This window comes from Crassostrea angulata, chromosome 2 (genome assembly GCF_025612915.1).
Source record: "Crassostrea angulata isolate pt1a10 chromosome 2, ASM2561291v2, whole genome shotgun sequence".
Classification (NCBI taxonomy): domain Eukaryota; kingdom Metazoa; phylum Mollusca; class Bivalvia; order Ostreida; family Ostreidae; genus Magallana; species Magallana angulata.
The window spans coordinates 67,751,740-67,772,530 of record NC_069112.1 but is presented as its reverse complement, the minus strand read 5'-3'; the positions used below and the strand labels follow the sequence as shown (position 1 = coordinate 67,772,530).

General features: G+C 32.4%; 1 pseudogene; it reads right to left on the bottom strand.

Moving 5' to 3' along the window:
- LOC128174768 (uncharacterized) overlaps positions 1-20,791 on the bottom strand; it is a 264,137-nt pseudogene that overhangs the window by 91,312 nt on the left and 152,034 nt on the right.

Genomic DNA, 20,791 nt, shown 5'->3' with positions numbered 1-20,791 from the left:
ATGTAAAACTGAACATTCAGCTATTAAAAACCTCACCTCAACATATACATAATTATTTGGTCAGAAAGAGAATCGTTTCGTTAAGGCATCAGTAATAATAATTAGACAGAGTATCCAAACACTTCAACTTCACAAAGAGTGAGATACTCAGTGATTATGGAGATCTTTACGAATCTCCCCTGTGGTAATGTCGGACAGGCGATGACTACCAGCTGTGACAAAGTACCGGGACCAGCAAAGAAACCACAGGGAGTGTTGACATCTGACTCTGTCAGCCCTACAATGACGGTAGCATTCCGCAGCCGGTCTGACACATCTAAGTAAAAAAACAAAACATATATTAATGTGAAACTGTTAACTTATAATTCGAAAACCTGCTTTTTTCCATATATTTTTTTTCTTCTTATTATCTCCTAGCTAAAAATAAAAACGTAAAAGATAAAAAGGTTTTCCCCGTTTAATGTTTCACGGATGTAATCAAAGCTGTACTCCACTAGTTTACGTCGTTTTACAATGTCGTTACCTGAAGACTGTACCTATAGTTTCAATGTCTCTGTTGACCCTTACCTAGTCCCCACTCGTCCATTCCTCTATTGAATATTCTGACAGATCTGATGGAATACATAGCCTGCAGATCCACCAACCACCACGGATTCGTGTCTCCACCCTCTGTGCTGGTACACAAGTCTACGACAAAGTCTGTACCGTTATTGCCATCAACTGCCAAATTGGCTGAGTAGGCCACTCCTGCCCATGTTAACGTTGATGATTGTTTTGCAGGCTTATGCAACGCAAGGTTTGAAACAGCTGTCAACAATATTACAAAAATGCAGATATGTATTGATTATTTAAAGGAAATACAATACATTGACCGTTAATAAAAAAATCAACGGCTTTAATACGTGTTTCTTAAAAGTACTAAACAATGAAGACCTTATTCTTTTGATGTGTATATTTGAATATCATGTGGAGCAACAAATAATATCGCTTTCCATTCCCACTCCCTTTACCTTTTCTCTCTATATCTATTTCATTCTTCCAAAATCTACCATCCACCTCTCTCTCTCTCTCTCTCTCTCTCTCTCTCTCTCTCTCTCTGTAGATATTATAAGAATGCCAATTAACATGCAGTTAAATTATAAAATGGCACCCCCTAGAGTTTGTAAAATGCAACGAAAAAAATGTTTTGGTTATTTTTAAAGTGTGTTAATTAGAAAGAATAATGTCAGGTACATGTATATATGGCTTATTACTGAGCACTGAGATTATGTGATAAAGGCAACAGGAACATTTTATCTTGTTATTTTAGAGTTTAATGTTGAAAGCATTAAACATAAGGCAAACATTCCGGTTTCTTTAATACAATTGTTATAGCATCCCGCAAAACTTTCAACTGTGTAAATGTATTTGGAATTTTAAGTACGATGCAAATAGAACAGAAACCCATTTTTTTATTTCGTTAGATAGCTATAACCAGATCATTGAGTTGTCTTCATTTGCTTGTTAATATTTAGTCCTAATTATTGAATATAATGAATAAGGAAGTTTTATGATCAAAATTCGACAATTTGTTGTAATTTCTAAATAAGCAAATAGACTTGTTAATAGAAAAGTATTAATTGGCTAACCACAATCAGTAATACGCAGAACACTTAAAATGATTTCGGTATAAATGCCAGATGGTGAATCTGTCAATGAAGGTTCAATATTCAAAACTTTAACAGTAGAAGTGAGTTACACATGGTAGCGTTTAGAGCTTATACATTAGAATAAATGTCCACAGGGAAAATGTCTGTCTTCCCAGGGGATTGGAGACGGCAGGTTGTTGTAAGTAAGCCACCTTGTTTTAGTTTATCTATGAAAGCATATACTGTTATACACATAAAAATTTATTGAAAGTTAACAAATATGGGGATATAATTTTCGCCAGTCTTGAACCTTCTCAATATCAGGTCATACACTTCATTACGGACTTTAAGTTTTTCGCTAAAATTGTAGGCCTCATAGTCCCTTTTGAAGTATTTGTTGCAGGGATGTGGTAGTCATTACAATATTTTGATTTTTCTTCTCCATGATGAAACTTAATTTAATGCATATATGATACTCCTCGACAAATTTTTTTGTAAGCTATGACACTTAAGTGACTATTGGTTGTATTTTTGATAAGCTAGACTTATGCATGTTTCTTTTGAACTTAATGGGTATTTATTTTTATTGATCTTGAAATAAAATATAAGCATGTGCCAACTCTTTGTGTTGCAGCAAAAGACATATCAATGAAACAAATATATTGATTATTTTAAGAAATGAGGATCACTGTTTTATTAGTTTCATTTTATATTATATGAAGAGATTTACATTGTCTGTATAAAATAATCGACATTTAACCCACCTCGAACACAATGGACTTTCTTACTGGACAGTGTCACACACTGATCGTCTGAGGAGCACGCCAGACATTCCTGGTTCATTTCTGGTACATTTACAGTCTACAAGATGGTCATAAAATCATGTTATTTACTTTGGTTAACATAGACATGTACATTATATGTAACTGTCTGTTAGGTTTGGTTTGGTTTTTTTAATAACAAATTTTGCGAATTTCAATCGCTGAAACTTTACTTATAGGTGTTCCTGCAATGTATTGTATGTTGCCGTTGATAAAACACACCAAGTCAATATTCAAAAGTAAGAAATAATTATCATTTATTTGTTCCTCCATTTACTGGCTTCAATTTGCGATCTATGAACTATACAGTACATGTAGGTCTCAAATTGGTATTGTAACTAAGCGTACCTGGGATTTTGGTTAATCGGTGCATTTTTACCCTGAGAAATCCTTTTTAATTTTTATTTTGCAAACTCACGTTTCTTAACTTTTTTCCTATGATATATCTTTCATTCAATTTAAACATTACCTTTCTAACTTACATTGTTTACAAGATGCAGAAAAAAAATAATTGGTATCCAAAACGCTATGATTTAAACAAATTAGCCTCTTAACCATTTGAAGGTTCTTGCACACAATTTACAGCTTTTTTTTTAGAATATTTTTCTATATCTTGTAAATTTACAAGAATGCTTTATTATTCCCCCTTAAACATAAGGAGCCCGTTTTTCTAACAAACTCTAATTCCTCAGGACATATGATAAAACAAGCAATATTAAAAATGTTTGATCTTAAAAAAATGTCATTGATACTTCGTATTATGAACATTTCTTACGTATTATTGACCAGTCAAAAACAGAAGAGATAAAACAATACCTGATTAAGTTCAATTCTAACATAGTCGGGATTGGTTTCCGTTTTGTCGATGGCCGACACGAGTTCACACAACAGTTCCTGTTTCCGGTAGTTGACTCCCCGACATAGCTTGGGTCTGTGTCTACATTCTCGGACACACTGCTGTTGTCCAATGATCTCCAACACCCGAACAACGGGACCACGATACCTCTCACCGGGAACAACCGCAGATGTCACTCCCTCGTACAATGATACTACACAGAGCAGTACTGTTGTAAATATCACTTCATTCAAATATTTACCAATCAGAAGGTGAACCATTCTGTGCTTGTTTCACATTTAAGTATAAAATTAAATGATGGTTTTTAGGTTTTGTTTTTTGCTTTGCTTAAACAATTACACTTTGTATTATATACCACCAGCCTAATACGTGTATCTTTTTCGCAGAAAAAATATAAATTAAAATTGAATGAATTTCTATCAAAGAACTCTCCTTGAAAAGCTTTTAACGAAATTAATAATATATATTAAAAGATTCTCTAGAAAAGCTGTCTTTGAACAATGGAATCGACAAAAAACCTAGTTCAATGAACGATTATATCGTAAACAGAATGGGATAGTTTTGCAAGTTACTTTGTTCTTTATGATATTTCTACATCATTTACAATCAATTTCCCTTATAGCTGTTCTTTTAACTTCTGAATTCAAAATCTGTTGGTATTTCCAATAATTATAAGACATCGTTGCCATTTCTGTATAATCACTGTTCCCTTCTGTTAATTAAATGTACATCTACTGTACAGAGGCAATGTACTCTACTGACCAACACTGTACCCCACTGTACGAGATTCTAACAAACATTGCATTGTTCTGTCACCTACTGCAACATTTTTTTTTTTATAATTTGTAAATAAAGTAACTGAAATTTAGTTTCAATCAAAGTCCATATTTGATACCAAATCCTGGATTTTTATATTTTGTTTTTTGCATTCCCCATTATAACATAAAAGAGAGAACAGGCTTCTAATTTTATTTTATTTTTAATTATTTGGCGAAATAATTATTACATACGCATATTAAGGATATGTGAACCTGACAAAAACAAGTTCATTGCGCAACGCGAACTGTCGTCTGGCGATGAGCTGTCGTATTTCCACATCGACGGTATATTTGCTTAATTTAAGGTTTAAAACAGTGATATAAAATGTGTAAGTTTATGAATTTGCATAAAATATCATTTATATCAACATTTACATCAAAAGGTTTTACTTTTTTAATCATTTACAAACTTAAAGTTTACGACATACTTGCGCCGATTTCCGGTAATTTCCCAAATCTCGATGTAAACAACAAGTCGGAATGACAAAAACTGATGGATATTATTAGTGTTTGACGAATATTGCGAACACAAACTGATGTCGGGTGTCATAAAAAGGGAATGGAAAAAAGGACGAGACCATACACCAGTTCCCTGTGATCTAAACCTGCCATTTGCAAGCAGTAAGCATGGTAGGTGTCTTATCATGACATGTGCTATTGTATTATGTTCACATTACAGATTATTATGCTCGTATATTATCCACGTGAAAACAATATCGCCTAGCCTATATGCAGAATAGCTACACAATAATCCTAATTTGTTCAAATATAAAAATTATTCATTGTTAATTCAGTCAGTGTTTGTAATTAAAATAATCACAATTTTAGTTCGAATTTTCTTAATTGAAATTAACCATCTGATGATAAATGGTAAGGTTAACCGCATAGAGGGCCCTGAGTTTACTCTAGCATATGACAAGCTTATTTACCAACATTTACTCACAAAATATTTTTAGTGTAACACTTTCATGCACATTAGCTTGAACAGTATATTTGTAAGGAATAGGTTATATGTTTGTATTGATGATTTTTTTAGCACATATAGTTCATAACATGAAGAATTAATCTTTTATTCACTATCAATAACTGATAATGTTGATTCTCTGTACTGTTAAAATATTTGAACAGCTGACTGATATTCACCTTTATTGAACTGTAAAAATCAAAGTACAGTTGAAAGAAAAATTAGTATATCATGGTTTATCGGTTGATAGAACTGCTCACATCATATTTAGATTTCATGTGCTGGGTTCATTATTGTTACAAATTCTTATTTTTCCCCCATTATTTTCAAATCATTAAAACGCAAGATTTCTAAATACATACAGTTATATAAGATATGAAATTGTCAAGTTAAGTAACATTAATTTAAATTTTCAAGATTAGAATAAAATGTTGACAAGTTTCACCTGATATCAAATTGTTATATAGAATAATCCATTTATATAAGGTTCTGTCTTTCTATGTTGCATACACTTTCATAATATGCCTATATGAATTTTATTTTTCTACATGTAGCTTCTTAAAATCATCCTTTCATATAAGTCCTTCTTATATGTTATAAGTAATAGTACCAGTAATATCAGTTGGTTTTTTTTAATACGGACTTTTCAAACCTCCAAGAGATGAGAACATCACTGGTATGTGTTAACGAGGTCATTCCTAATACAAGACACAATGCGGAAAAATATAAGACTAATGTAAAGAACTGAAACCATGAGTGATGAAGAGAAGAGCTGATAATCAGATTATTGTCTCTGTTATGTTCATCCTGATAAAGCCTTTCCCGATTGATGCCCTGGATCATTTATTTGGTAATTTAAGGATGACAATATTTATTTCAACATTTATGATATAATATTAAGACAATTAATAAGCAGCACAACATATCCTGAAATATGAAACTGGACCAAACCAGTGATAATCTACCATTTATGATTTATTACATTTACTTGGATTTGAAAACCATTTCTGAAACTCCAAAAGTCATGAATAATTTGGACATATAATGCATACAATTAAGAATTAGTATTGTAAAATAATATATATTATGATAATGCATATGCTATAAGAAATACAATTGATAGATATCAAAAGGTGTTTATACTGACCAAGTGCAGTAATGAAGTTTGTAATGGCTATATACTGTTCATGTGGAGAAACTGGTTTTTTAAAATATATGTCTTATGTTTATAATTATGTTTAATTTGATGATTGCATAGTATATCAAATCATCATTTCTGTCTATTAGTGTCTGTCTGTCCATCCATTTATCTGTCTGAAGTCTGTATTATTTTATAACCCTGATAAGGTTACTGATGTAGATCAAGTTGAGATCATCATTATGACACTTATATACAACAAGCCTCACAGAAAATATCAGTCCTCTTAAATTACAGAGTTTTTGAATGAGTTATGAATGTATGGTTGAGTAAATTGTTTATTTTAAATATTTTTTGAAATGATTATTGTGAATAAGAATATTTTTGTTATAACTTATCCTTATCTATATTTTTATCATTTTTGCATGAAAAAAAATATACATATCCTAGTTAGGCCACACCAATATAATTTCTTGCTTGTCGGACATTAAGTGGAAAAGGGTACAAGCGGGCTAGCGATAAAATAATAAGATTATTGTTTTTTGTAGCCGAAATTTTTAGGCGGTCCATAATGATATGATTTGTAAAGTTTTATTTAAACACGAGCATGCAGGATCCGATGAAAAAGAAATTTAATTGGTGTGGCCTTCCACATTTTCTATATTTTAGTTCAAATTGAGGCTGAAGCATTGTAATATATTACCCTGCAAAATCATTCTGATAAAGTCTAAATCATACATTATAAATAGCATCAAGACCAATATGGGAACCAAGGAAGGGTTCAAAGTTCAAAGGAATTATAGGATTGCATACAATCATGTATATACATAAGGACAAATCATTTCAGAATCTGCAGTGTTGTTTAGTTCAATCAGATAATATGATTTAAAGAATTATCATGATTAAGTATCAAATTTCATTTTATACCTGTAATCATTTGAAAGGTTCTCCTATTTTCCGACACCCATTTTAATGCAATACCTTGCAAATCAGACAAAACTTTTAAAGATTGATAGAGGAAATTCAAATTAATTACAATCAGTATATGATTTTAAATTATGAAACCTGTGATTTATTTGGTTTGATCGTATTTTAAATCATTCAACAAAGGCTTAATAAAGATTGTGTGTATTAAAGTTTTCATGCATGTTTTTCTTTTTTGTGTACAGAGACTAGAGTTTCTTGATTATATCAGATGCACAACTATGACACTCTGTTACTATTATTACCATTAAAATAAACTCTTTAGGAAGTGAAAAAATTGTTAAATTAAAGAATCATTTTCTCTTTATATGATTGGTTTTTAGAAATACAACCATTTATGGCAGTGTTGACTTTCATGAAGCGCGCAGAGTGATTTTTTGTAAAAGTCAGATCAGAGGAAATTCGGATTTTCAGCCTTTTTAATTCAATTAGTTGTAGTATTTACAACACAACTCCATTAATTTTGTTCTACAAGAACTTATGCAGGTGCACAGTATAACTAGTTGAAAATAATTGCCATTCAAAACTGAATTATACGTCTTTTTTTAACAGCATGTAGGGTTTGTAGCATCTATTTCAATAGAGGTCAGAGGAAATTCAGACGTTATTATCTTTTTTTCTAATTCACCAACATGCCAATTATTGATTACTAATTTTTTGCTATTTATCATTTCTTCAAAATTACATTAAAAAAATAATAGTGTAATTATAGGAATTAGTATTTTTCGCAATTTTTCTAGCTCTGGTCACGTCAAAAAATGTCACTTTTTTAGTGGTCAGAGGAAATTCAAACTAAAATAGCGGATTAAAGAAAAGGAACTCTTATAATCCATTTTCAGATAAATAGAGTATTTTATTAACCTTTTTAATATTTTGGTGAGAAAATTTTTCTAGTTAATTGTAAATATGTCTTTTATGACATTTTTAATTTGCATTTAAGTTTTTTTTCTCGTTCTAATTTTTTGAACATGGGTAAGTTTGAAGGTCGTTGCCATGGAAACGAACTCACGAACATATGCTTAAAATGTCTTTTTTGACCAAAACAAATCGATTAGAGTCTGTTTAAACAATTTTTTCAATTATTCAATTAGTTTCATTTCAGGTTCACATGTCCTTAAGAAATATTTCCAACATATGTATGTAAATTGCAGAAAGTTGAAGTTGTTTGTACCATTAAATCAATACAGTAATATTAATATTACTTTTTTAACAATGAAAAATATTATTACATGATTTTTAAAATTAAAGATAACCGTTCACTTCCGACTTCGAGCTTAGCTAGTGAAATTTTTATCATATTTTCGTGTTTAGTCTTTTTTGGTTCAAACTCAACTAACTATCAACTAGTTGACAATATTTGATCTACACATTATCGGCCAATGGTCAAGTAACCTTTTTAGTAACGACTGGTGGTAGCTTAAACACATTAGAGTGTGCGTGTAACTGCCATACAAATCGCAATTTATTTTAATTTTTCAACGGTGTTTTATTTTTCACCAAGTGTCCCTGTAATAAAAGTTACCAAGCAGTCAAGGACAATGTCTGGGAAAATGGAAACAAATCTGATATCAATTGTTGTATCTTTCTACAAAGTGTAATGTAACATTTGAAACATGCATTTTTTTCTAAGCGTGTTTATTGAAACCGCAGATGCCATAACCGACTTTATGTGTATACTACCCGAGTGATACACCCTCGTGCAGGTATGTTAAGGCTTCCTACAGCGATGTATAGAAAAACATTTGCCCATACTTCAAACAATATGGCGGTACGCTAAACTTTGACATCACAATCTGCATTCCATTCGATAGTACTCAAGGAATGTATCGTAACATTGATATTGAAATATTTATTAAAACTACGCGTTTCCTTTACATAGATGTTGCTGTTAATCGTAATGTAGACTATAGACCTCATTTATTGGAAGTTCTTACTTCACACAAATATTACTTATGACAAAAGGATGTGTCGTGACCTTGACCCAATGTTAATTGAGGAAGTTCAAGGTCAATATTCCAGAAATGCTAAATTCTATCCGTGTCATGTCTTGTATAAATGGAAATATTAGAAGCTAAAATTTGACACAAAGCGTGCTTGTCTCAAGCCACATAAAAATATTTTTAGATTCTCATCCCCGTCTCTCTGAAAATGGACTGCCCCGATGAATTTTTTTTGTTGGGAAAAAAATGTGTGGAAAAAAAATTTCGGAAAAAATCGGGCTCAGTATACCAATAAAATGTTTAAATATTATATGGCTGACTGAATGTGGATTTCGTTTGATTCAAGTCATGGTTGTTAACGGAAGGATGCAAACGTTCTCATGCATTAACAGTTAACTTAAAATAAAATGGAATTAAAGGATAGAAATGGGTTTGTTTATTCCTATTAGCTTTAACAGTTTTAAAAAATAGAGCAGTTGTTATTTATAGAAAATGGACAGTGAAATAGATTAATCCAGTATTTTCTATAATAGCAAAATTACACTCGTTATGATTTTTTTCTTAGCGGGGGGTATCAATTGTGAGCGTGCTCACAGTACCTCTAGTTTTGATGGTAAGTATCAAATAGTCGACGGATTATATAATTTAAGTTTATAGATATGTGTGTTTACAAGGTATTGATTTAAAAAAAACCCAGCTTTCTTACTGATCAAATAAAGTATCTAGCATTGCTGGGAATATATCATCAGTGTAAGGATTGTAGCTTCTACAGTTATTACTACCTGTAAAAAATGGTTGTTTTTTTTTACTACACAGTTATAAAACAGAATAAAACCCAACACGTTCTGATTAGGTATTTTTGATGAGAGAAATTCAATATAAAAGTTCATAAAAAACCATGCATGCAGTGTCAGATCTATAACATTTAGTCTAATGTGAAACTTCAAGAATATCGATATGATCTCTTACATCTATAAGGAGTGAACCTGAAAGGGTGGAAACGCGCAAACATTTAACATAATACGGTATCGTATCTTTGATATTAATTAGAAGGAGAATCCAAACACGTCGATTTCACATTGAGTGAGAGCCTCAGTTGTCTTGGAGATCTTAACGAATCTTCCCGTCGTAATGTCGTACAGTCGATGACGACCAGCTGTGACGCGATACCGGGACCAGCAAAGAAACCACAAGGAGTGTTCACATCAGATTCTGTCAACCCTACAGTGACGGTAACGTCCCGAAGTCGGTCTGACGCATCTTTAAAAAATTAAAACGCAGATGTAAAAATTAACCAAAAAATTTAAAGAACAATGTTTTCCAAGTTAAAGTTGTTTCTTCATTTTATTACTCATATGGATGTTATTTTTCTTAGAAATTTAATTACTTCTCAACAAAAACATTTGCAACCAAGTAATAATTTAGCAATGTAGTTTCACTGTACATACCTGATAACGTCACGTTGAACACTTACCTCCTCCTGCGTCAATCCCTCTGTTGAGTATTTTGACATATATAATGGTATACAGAGTCAGTAGGTCCACCCTCCACCAGGGATTTGTGTCGTTTCCTCTTGTGTATGTACACTGTTCTTGGAGAAGGTTTGTACCTCTGTTACCATCTACTGCCAACTGTGCTCCATAAAGTTAAAACGTTGAAGACTGTTCGGTAGGTTTACCGAATGCAAGTGCTAAGAGAACTGTCAACAATATTTGGTGACAGTATTAATAAAATACAATGTGATACAGTGACTGTTTATGACAAAAAAGAAAAGAAAAATTACTTGAAATAATTGTTCATTTTAGATGAACTTTCATTCAATGTCTACTATGCCAAATTGTGTTTTCTGTTAGAAATTTCAAAAAATTAATTTCATAATAAAACGCTGTCTTTGTTCTTTATGTTGAAACTAATTTGACTATAATTACTTGAAAATTTAGATACTTTTCATTATAAATAGCTAATACTGAAATATCATGCGATTAAACTCGTACCGACTTTCGCAGCAAACATTAAGGAAGTAGTTTTCTCATGGTTTTATTTGTCAAATTCAAAATACTATTAGATTATTGTCATAAATAAAATCTGTTCTGCACAAAATATTATTTAAATGATATAAATATAATTTGGCATTAAGCTGATACAAAAATAAATCTAAAGCAAAACAGAGGACATTTGTTCTAATTTTCTTAATTGTTTTCTTCAAGACTAGTTTTGCAGAACTAAAAAAAAGTTTTATTGTATTTGTAAGTCAAAATAATTTGCATGATTTCTGTTGATTCTTTTCTAATTTTTTGTACGACAATTATATGGCACGCAATTTAAACATGTTAAAAAAAGCTGTAACATCACCACAATTGTAATATGTCAAATTCTGCGAACTCATAGAGATTTAATGCAAGCAAAATAACATCAGTATAAAAAGTTAAGGATAATTAATATTTAAGTATTATCATTCCTTGTTACATTTAGCGCAAAACCTTGTGCTTTTAGTTTGTTGAGCTTCACCGCCTTTCCTGAGTAAGCATTAAAAGGTAAAAGGAATATTTGATAAACAAATAGTAAAATGTGTCGTTTCTATTAAAGTCTAGTCTTAATACATTTTCTGTGGTTGAACAAAGGCATTTAAAAGTAAATGCTTTTAAATGTTATACATAATACATAGAAATAAGTGATGTTGAAAAACAATTTGTTTTAGACATTAACCAATACAACTGTGTGTTAACGTTATTTTTGTAAATACTTCATGACATCCCCTGCAAGCGTGGAAATTTTACACATGAATATGATACAATGCGGTTTTGTTCATTTTTGTATATTTTGTGTCCAACATTTTTCTTAATGGCTTTCATAACATATTCGTGAAACTTGAAATACAAAAAAAACAACTAAATACATGTCTGGATATTTGGAAGAGCGGACAGAGATGAAAAATCTAAATTAAATGAATGATATATACAACTACATTTGAATGTGACCTTAATTTCTTTTAGTTTTAGTTATTTATTGTTGTAGTTATCCCATATGTACATTGTATGTTGATTTTAACTTTTAAACAGTTATAGCAAAATTTAAAAGTACAACATATTTGTATTATTTGTATATAAGTTAAACCACTACCACTTCGATGTAAAAAGCTAATATGTGTTGCACAGTGTGTGCATCTTTGTGTAAATGCGAAAAGAAGGTTGAAGATAGATTAGAGCATCCATTGAACAAGTCATAAAGACTTTCAAGTTCAATGACATATTATCCCAAATTTTAATGTTTCATTTGTCAAGTTGATCAATGGTTTATAGTAAATGTACTGGCATTAACTAGGGTTGTATGGACCACCTCAGTGAAACCTTCTTCCTATCACAGTAAACGATTAAATCAAATATTATTTTATGAATGTTTTCATCCAAAATTACATCATAGTGCAATGAGTTTGAGCATCACCTATTACTCTTTAAGTCATGAGACCAAGCATTTTATATATTTTACCCTTTTAAAATTTGAAAACTTAAAACTGGTGAAAGTATTCTGATTATAATGTAGTTTAATTTATTATTAAAATTGACGGGTGCCCCTTACTTACTTAAGAACATATACCACTTATCTCATTCAAGCAAACTTCTTTCACTAGGCATCATGTGTCTGCATGATATTTAATGATTTTTTATTACTGTTAAAGGTCCCAGTTGGCTAGTCTGACTGAAGCAAATCTCAGGGTTCCTGTTTGTTCACTTATTATTCATTTCCTTGTTCAAGTCTATGAAAAGAAACAAACGTTTATTTTTTTTCATATTTCAATGCGTCAAAAATCCAACCTCTACCAAAAAAAACTACGGAGGAAATAATTTTGATATTATTCACTACATTTAAATATGCCCAGTAAGACTTGATGCTAGGCCCAGTAAGACTTGATTCTATGCCCAGTAAGGATGGCTCAATTTCCTTGTTAATGAGGTCAACGAAGTACTCTAAAGCAGAGGAAATTTGCTGGATTGAACAGGTTTGCCTCTGTGGAACATTGACCACCTTTCACCCTTAGGACTGTCACTTCAGATGCAGAGGAAGAAATTGGAAATTTTGTTCGGACAAAACAGTGCAAGTGATCTTCTCTTCATGCTGCAGCTATCTGGATAATGTGACAATTACCACCTGTTATATAAAAATTAATATTAATAAGCAAAATTATGGTTAACTTGCTAGTTTTCTGCTTTAGACTAGATATGCAGAAAAAATGACATTTTAAAGGTTAAATGTCCATGCCATTGTGTAACAAATAAATCATTAATTTGCCACATTTAATATTTATTGTGACTTATATTGTATTAGTGCTGTAAAAAGTATAGTGCATACACACAATACTTTAATTTCTTAGACTCTGTTGTATCTCTTTACTATGAATATATATATTCAAATGTAGCTCTACATGAAAACAGACATTCAATTAGAATTTAAATGTAAGATTCTCAGAAAAAATATTGACCAGTTAATCAGATTTATTTTAAACTATTGACTGGCTTGAATATATTTAGAGGATCATCTCGAAAAAAAAAACCCTCATGAATCAATACTGATTTGTAGATAAGCTGTCCCCTATCATATTTCTTTGACTGGATTTGACTTGACACTATTAAAAATGATAAAACTGAAGAATAACTTTCCAGCTATGATCTCCTGTTTATTAGCAAGGTTTATTTCTATTGTAGAATTGCCGAAATTAAAATAAAATGAAAATAGTTACGATATAAACATTCAAATTTTGTGTTTCTCATAAAATAGCCATTTCGGTAACCGCATGGGCCGCCATATACACATGTATCGCCTGCTTGTTGCAATGTATATATGCGATATTTGAGTTTGAAAAAAAATTATATGATGGGCATACTGTAGCATAAACGTTGCCATTTTAACTATACTAAGTCTAAAAGCACTGACGACTTACATTTTTGCTGTAAACTATCTCGATTTCCTCTACTGGAATTTCCTCTGACTCATTTCGCTCGTTAGTTGCAGTTCTGAAATAATTGTTTTCGCGATTATTTTGTTTAAATTTCCCCCCATCTTTCCTCGTCTCTCAGTTCTCATTTTCGGAGGACTCGTACTGCTGTTCACATCGCTTTGAAACGAAGCGACCCTTTCTCATTTCGGATTTCCCTCTCCATTGTTGTTCGCGCCGACTATGGTATGTCGTAAATGACATAATTTTACCTATTCCTTTGTCACGTATGCATTTAATAAGGGTTTATTGTGTAAAATATGATTCATTTAATTTATTGTAGAAGTTTTGTTGAAAATTGTAACAGTTTGAATTTTACGACATGTATATGTATGGAGACCCACTTGAGGTAAAAATTGATGACAGAATACGACCTTAACTGAATTTGTTTCATCCTCCATATCCCTGAATCCTACTAGTAAGAGATTGTCACGTGACATCACAATGTCAATGCTTTGTTGAATTGACATATCATTAAGACTTACGCCTTTTCAGCCTTCCTGTGGTATTTGTAGTGTCTGCCTCTACATACATCCAGTTAAAAACTGAAATCCTGGGTTTTGGTCGATTAAATTCTTGAACAAAGTAAGCAGCTGTTGAAAAGGTAGAATGACCATACCTGAATTTGCCCTGAGGTGTTCTTGTGTACAGGTTAAGAAAAGATAATGCATCCTTCCTATTGACGATTCGTTAGATATTACGTGTAATATTTGTTTGGTCAGTGAGAAATTTCTGTTTTGTTTCTGTAATTTACATGTAGTTAATACTCTTTATTGTTTTTAGCTGTATCAACATATTAAAATGCACTTATTTGACCAATTTAATATAAACATAAATATTAGAATGTATGCATAGAATTTTGTTAGTTTAAATTCAGTGTTTACGTTCAGTTCTGTTTGTTGCAGGTGTACATGTAGTAATATAGTTGGCACACTTTTCTTTGGTTTCGTTTCTTTAGAGGAATTAAAGAGTAAGAAAAGTGAAACTACACAATCATTTCCTAGATTACAAAAGAAGTGGGTCCACTGCCTCACCTACTTACCGCTTCTTAAGGTAAAAAAAAAAAGGAATCAAGATTATTAGTTTGCAAGAATTAATGGCACAACTATTTACCTATCAACGCAAGATGATGTGTGCAGGGAACAAAATAGTGTGCACAACACTGAATTTGTGACCGAATCAATGTTCAAAAAAATCAGGGTTGATCAAAATTCGGCTATGATGGCCATGAAGATATCCTTTGACGCAATAAATAACTTGATTTAGGTGCAAGCAGAATCGGCAGTGATTCTAAATTGGTTGGAAAACAAAATACAACAAGAAAGGCCGACAACGTTTCTAATAACGCGCCAAAAAGGCCACAATAAGACATGGGCGGACATGACGTAGAAGTAAACAAAATTGGCGGCTCGGATAAACATGAAGATTCCTTCGCTGTTTCCAACAACATTGTTAAGAAAAAAACTTCCGATGCCGTGACAATTAAATTGGAAGACTTAGTAAATAAGCTGTTTGTCAACAAAATAGAGGATTCGGAGTAAAATGACTTGTTTTATTGCCTGATGTCATGACGTCAGGCATATCTAAAGTTTAAAAGTTACCATCTCCCAAACAGTGCCGGCAACAAGAGCAAGCATTATCAAGATTTTTCATAAAAAAGATATATCGATGCAAGTTTAATGTGTCATTATGTTTACCTCGGGTTTACTACAGTGGACCCAGAGTAAACCCAAAGTAAACTGAGAGTGGACACAGAGAGTAAACCTAGTTAAACCCGGAGAAGACCAAAATTTTCAAAAAGTAAACGCAAAGTAAGCCAAAAAAGTAAACCTGGTGTTCGGTTGGGTCTGATTGGTACTGTACATTTACAATTGATTGAAATGTAACATGCGCAATAGTGAGCAAGTGTTTTCGGTAAAAGGGAGATTCCCCATGCACGTGTGTAACCCTGATTTAAAAATAGATTTGCCATATTTCAACTGTGGAAAGAAAGTGTGGAAGGCGGGGGGGGGGGGGGGGGGGGGGGGTCATCGCAACAAATTGTTACATATCGTTTTTTAAGGTACAATGTAAGTAATAATTGATGATGGATTATCATTATAAAAAACGAATCATCAGTATTTATCAGAACAGATATAGATTCACATAACTGGAATATTTACTGGAGGGACTAAATCGCCAAAGCGGGATGCCCCGTTTTTTTTTAATCGATTCGGCGATTTTAACCATCTTGTAAAGGGTACATAAATCGCATGTCGTACAACCGATTGAAAGAAAAATAATGATGACAAAATTAAAATTGCAGATACTCTTGTTTCCCTCTATGAGAATGACTGGACTGACATTTTTTCATCTCAGGCCTTGTCATCGCTTCATGAGAAGAAATATAACAAACCAATGCTTATACCACTTGTTGAGGATGTCAAAAAACTGAACATTTATTTGGACACAGAAGCAAAAAGGGTGTGCTTGCAAGTCAAAGACAATCCCCACCTCTATGCAGAGTTAGCCCAAATTTGCCTTGCTCAAGTAATATGTTTAACAGAAGAAGAAGTGGGGAAGCAGAGCGTATGACATTGTCAGCATTCTCAGAAGCTATCAAAACTGGCAGTGGGAAACCGGATAATGTGTAAGTACACTCAATGCTTTTGAAAAGACTCTGCCATTCACACCTCAGAGTGGAAATAAAGGGTAAACGAGGGAGGAAAGTGCCAGTTAAACCGAAATGGCCTGGTCACAATGAAGTACATTACAGAGGCTATTTATTATTAGTTTGACATACAGACGAATATGAGAGAGAGTGTTAAAACTTTTATTGCACTTCATAATAAAAACGATAATAAATGATGTTAACAAATAAACAAAAACACAAAAAAATAATTCCACACGTTTAGGGTAACAGATAGCGACAAGGTCGAAAATAATGGAGTCATAGTTGAAATCTCTAATAATGGAAAGGTTGACTTAGAATGTGATACGTATTGTGTAATTTAAAGGGGCATGGTCACGATTTTTGTCAAATTTTATTTTTCTGGTTTTATTATTCGCAATACTTTTGGAATGCATTTCTAATGATAAAATGAAATTTGGGTGCCAGTCGTTGAGTTTGAAGCAAGATACAGGGCTCACAATTCTTCGTCATGTAAACAAGGCTCGTGCCCTGTTTTTGTTTACATAGGTTCAATATACCAGTAAAATCTTTTTCAAGCTGGTTTGTCTATATTATTATTCATTCAAAGCATAATTGAACAGTTCCTAACGATTAATACATTCATTTTAGGTCTAAAACTGGAATTTTCATTTCAACATTCATAATGTAAACAAAAGCTTTGTTTACATTGCAAAGAATTGTAAGCTCTGTAACTCGCTTATAACTCATCAAATGACACTCAAATTTAGATGCCTATTAAAAATGCCTTACTGAAGCATCGTAAACATTAAAATCAAAAAAATAATTTTTGACAAAACTCGTGACAAAAACCCTTTAAAAAAAAGTCAAATCATTTGTAATTAAAATAAAAAAATAAATACGACGGAGTAATGATATTCACCAAAAAACATCAGTAGCTCTGCAAACCACCTGACAATTTAGTATATTTCGTAGCGTGCTTGATTCTGATAAAATCCTGCACAAAAAGTACAAAAGACATTATTAGTATTGCGTGTCAGGCGGGTGATATTCAGATCAAATAACCCAGAGCCGTGTATACGTAACCAAATAAAGTATGTGATCATTGTGTAATTGGTTGATTGTTAACAACCCCCCCCCCCCCCAAAAAAAAAAACCGTACTAATTTAGAAAATGTTATTATTAATTGTAGTGTTTTGAGGTGTTTTTTTGTTGTCTTTGTTTTTTTTAATGTCGAAATAAACGATAATCTATTTTAACCATTATTTATTTGTAAAATAAACACCTGAGGAATCAAAAGTTTTCCCGTTTATTTGCATTTTTATTTCCTCAACTTGATCGGTGCCGAGTCTCTTGAAGTTTTCTATGTCATTACATTCACCATGAATCATAAATTGTTTCACCGTAAAATCTAAAACAAGTTGATTGGTTTGACACTCTATCTGGACGACCTGTGCATTTACTGGACATGCACGTACGTAGGGACTGGTCACTATGCCCATTATGTTATTACATACACGTTCAGTTTTACGACACTCAGGTCTCCTTCCCCTTTCCTCTTTGTTAAGGTCATTGACAAATACTTGCTTTTGTCCTCTCCATACAATACCCCATTGCGTTTAGGGGTCTAAAACATATTGGGTCGGGTGACCGTACCCCCCCCCACCCCTTCCGTACAATACCCCATTGTGATGAGGGGTTAAAATCTTAGGGGGGCAGGTGGTTCCCACCTGTCCCCAATCAATACTCCCACATTGTTTTTCTATTGTTCTTTTTTTATCAATAGCCCATTGTGTTCAGTGGCCTAACGGACGCCTATACTACTCTGATCATTTATATTAAAAAGAATGTAAATTGGTGGACAAGGGTTACCAATGAAAGCCACAAGTATTGGTCCCTTATGAACAATGCTGATTCCACAGTATATATTATATGTTAAGTATGTGTATTCTGCATCTTTTAATTGATATTAACAAACTTTATTTTGATAGTTTACTAAACGTTTTTACTTATTGTGAAACTAAATAAAACTAGATGCTGTCATTAGACAGTAATACCCGGACCATGTGTTTGCCCCTAAATAACACTGTTTTGTACCAGTTTAATTAAAAATGAAGGCTACATGCAAACTCCGGTAATACATTTAAAAATTATAATTTTCATAACTGAAGGATGAGATCCCTGCCCATATTAAGATACACATCGTGACATGAGCAGCACTTTATGTGCAATTTGGGGTAGAACTGTTTGCAGTGAATTTTCAGTTAATCAATAATCTTAACATTTTATGTCATAGGAAGTATAATGGTCTATATAATTATTACAAACAAAATTAAAAATTAAATTATGCCCCCTCCCCGTGGCGGTTGCCGGTTTTAGATTTGCTTCTGTATGCCTACATGAACATCATCGTGTTCACAGATTTAGAGAAAGGGTGGGAGTGAGGGGTCCAGACCCCCCCTCCCCATGAAAATTCGTAAATTACCAAAAATACACCTTGGACCCCAATGCTCTTACAGACATGTAAACGCTCTAACCCATTGCACTTCAATGTTAGGTAACATTATTTGGGGGGTAAATATTTAATCAATATTCAACATACTTTATTGTTTATCTCAATAGGAAGTATACATGTACATCACAATATGCAGGTGTCCTGCACCACCTTAAAGCTGTTATTTACCTAATAAATAGTGCAAGTGGATTTGAAGAATATGTCATAAAAATACATGCATGTTACAAATGACTGATCTTTGTCTGAAGTTACGTACACAACACAGGTGTGCATGTCTCATTAGCGGGTACTAGTTTTACCCAGCTCTTCGATTAGATGGGTTCACGTGTATACATACATGGGTGTTGCTAAAACGCGGAACGGAAAACGGAACGGAAGGAAAACGGAAAATCTTATCTAATGTTATTTACCTCATAGATTTGTTAAGTATGCTAAAACGATATACTTTATGTACCTTTTTAATTTTTTTTGAAAGATTAGCAATATTAGATTATTTATTCAAGAATATTTATTTCCTCAAAATTAACAGTACATGCATTGACCAATATATTCTGTCCCAAAATATCCTCGATTCACTTTTTGCTGTATATTTATATATACCTCAGGGTTCAAGCGATTCTCTTTTAGAAGCATTAAACATTCTCATTATTCTTTCTTTAGAACGTCCTCTCTAGCTTATCAGCTGGTATAAATACACGGCTAAAAATAAAGAAGTCTACGGGGTTTTGCATTTTAACAGACCCGGATGATAGTGTTGAAAAATTGTGCAAGGTCTTCTGAGTGACTTCCAAATGGAGAAAAGATGTCAACATTTTCCATTATAAATCGTCCAAATGTGCTGCATGAATATTTTGGGATCGACAGACTATAGTCCCAATATATATTTGGAAAATCAAACCAGGCAACGTCTAGAGCTCTCTATTCGGATCATATGTATATAGCTGCTGGAATAAACAACTGCATGCTTTGTAATGCAAACGTAAACAAAATTGCATTGCTAAAAATACTAGTTTCACAAATTACTAGTTCCACAAATTACCAGGTATTTTAATGTTTACTGTATTTTAATTTTTTAATGTCATCAGTCCTACAGTTTTTTTCTTCCATCTCAATGATACTGTATCGTCTGTATAATAAAAGATCGTCTAGAACACCGAAAATTCAATTTTGATGTAAGTATATACATGTAGATCATATTTGAAAATAATATAAAAATACTCAAAACACGCATAAAAAGCTTTCACTAACTGCGTACGTTACGCTAATATGCCAGCAATACCATATAAGAGAAATAAGTAAAAAGTTATAGCTAATTTGCTCGTTTAATCATGTTAATGTTTCACAATTCGTATACATTTGATTTTTCCGTTTCGTACTCAACTAAAGCCGAATGAATACAATGCTATAATTGATAGACATTCATATGAATATTAATAAGATAGCAACATGTTGATACTCATTCATTAGATATAAATAAAAGATACAAAGTAAATCGTTTCTGGCCAGTC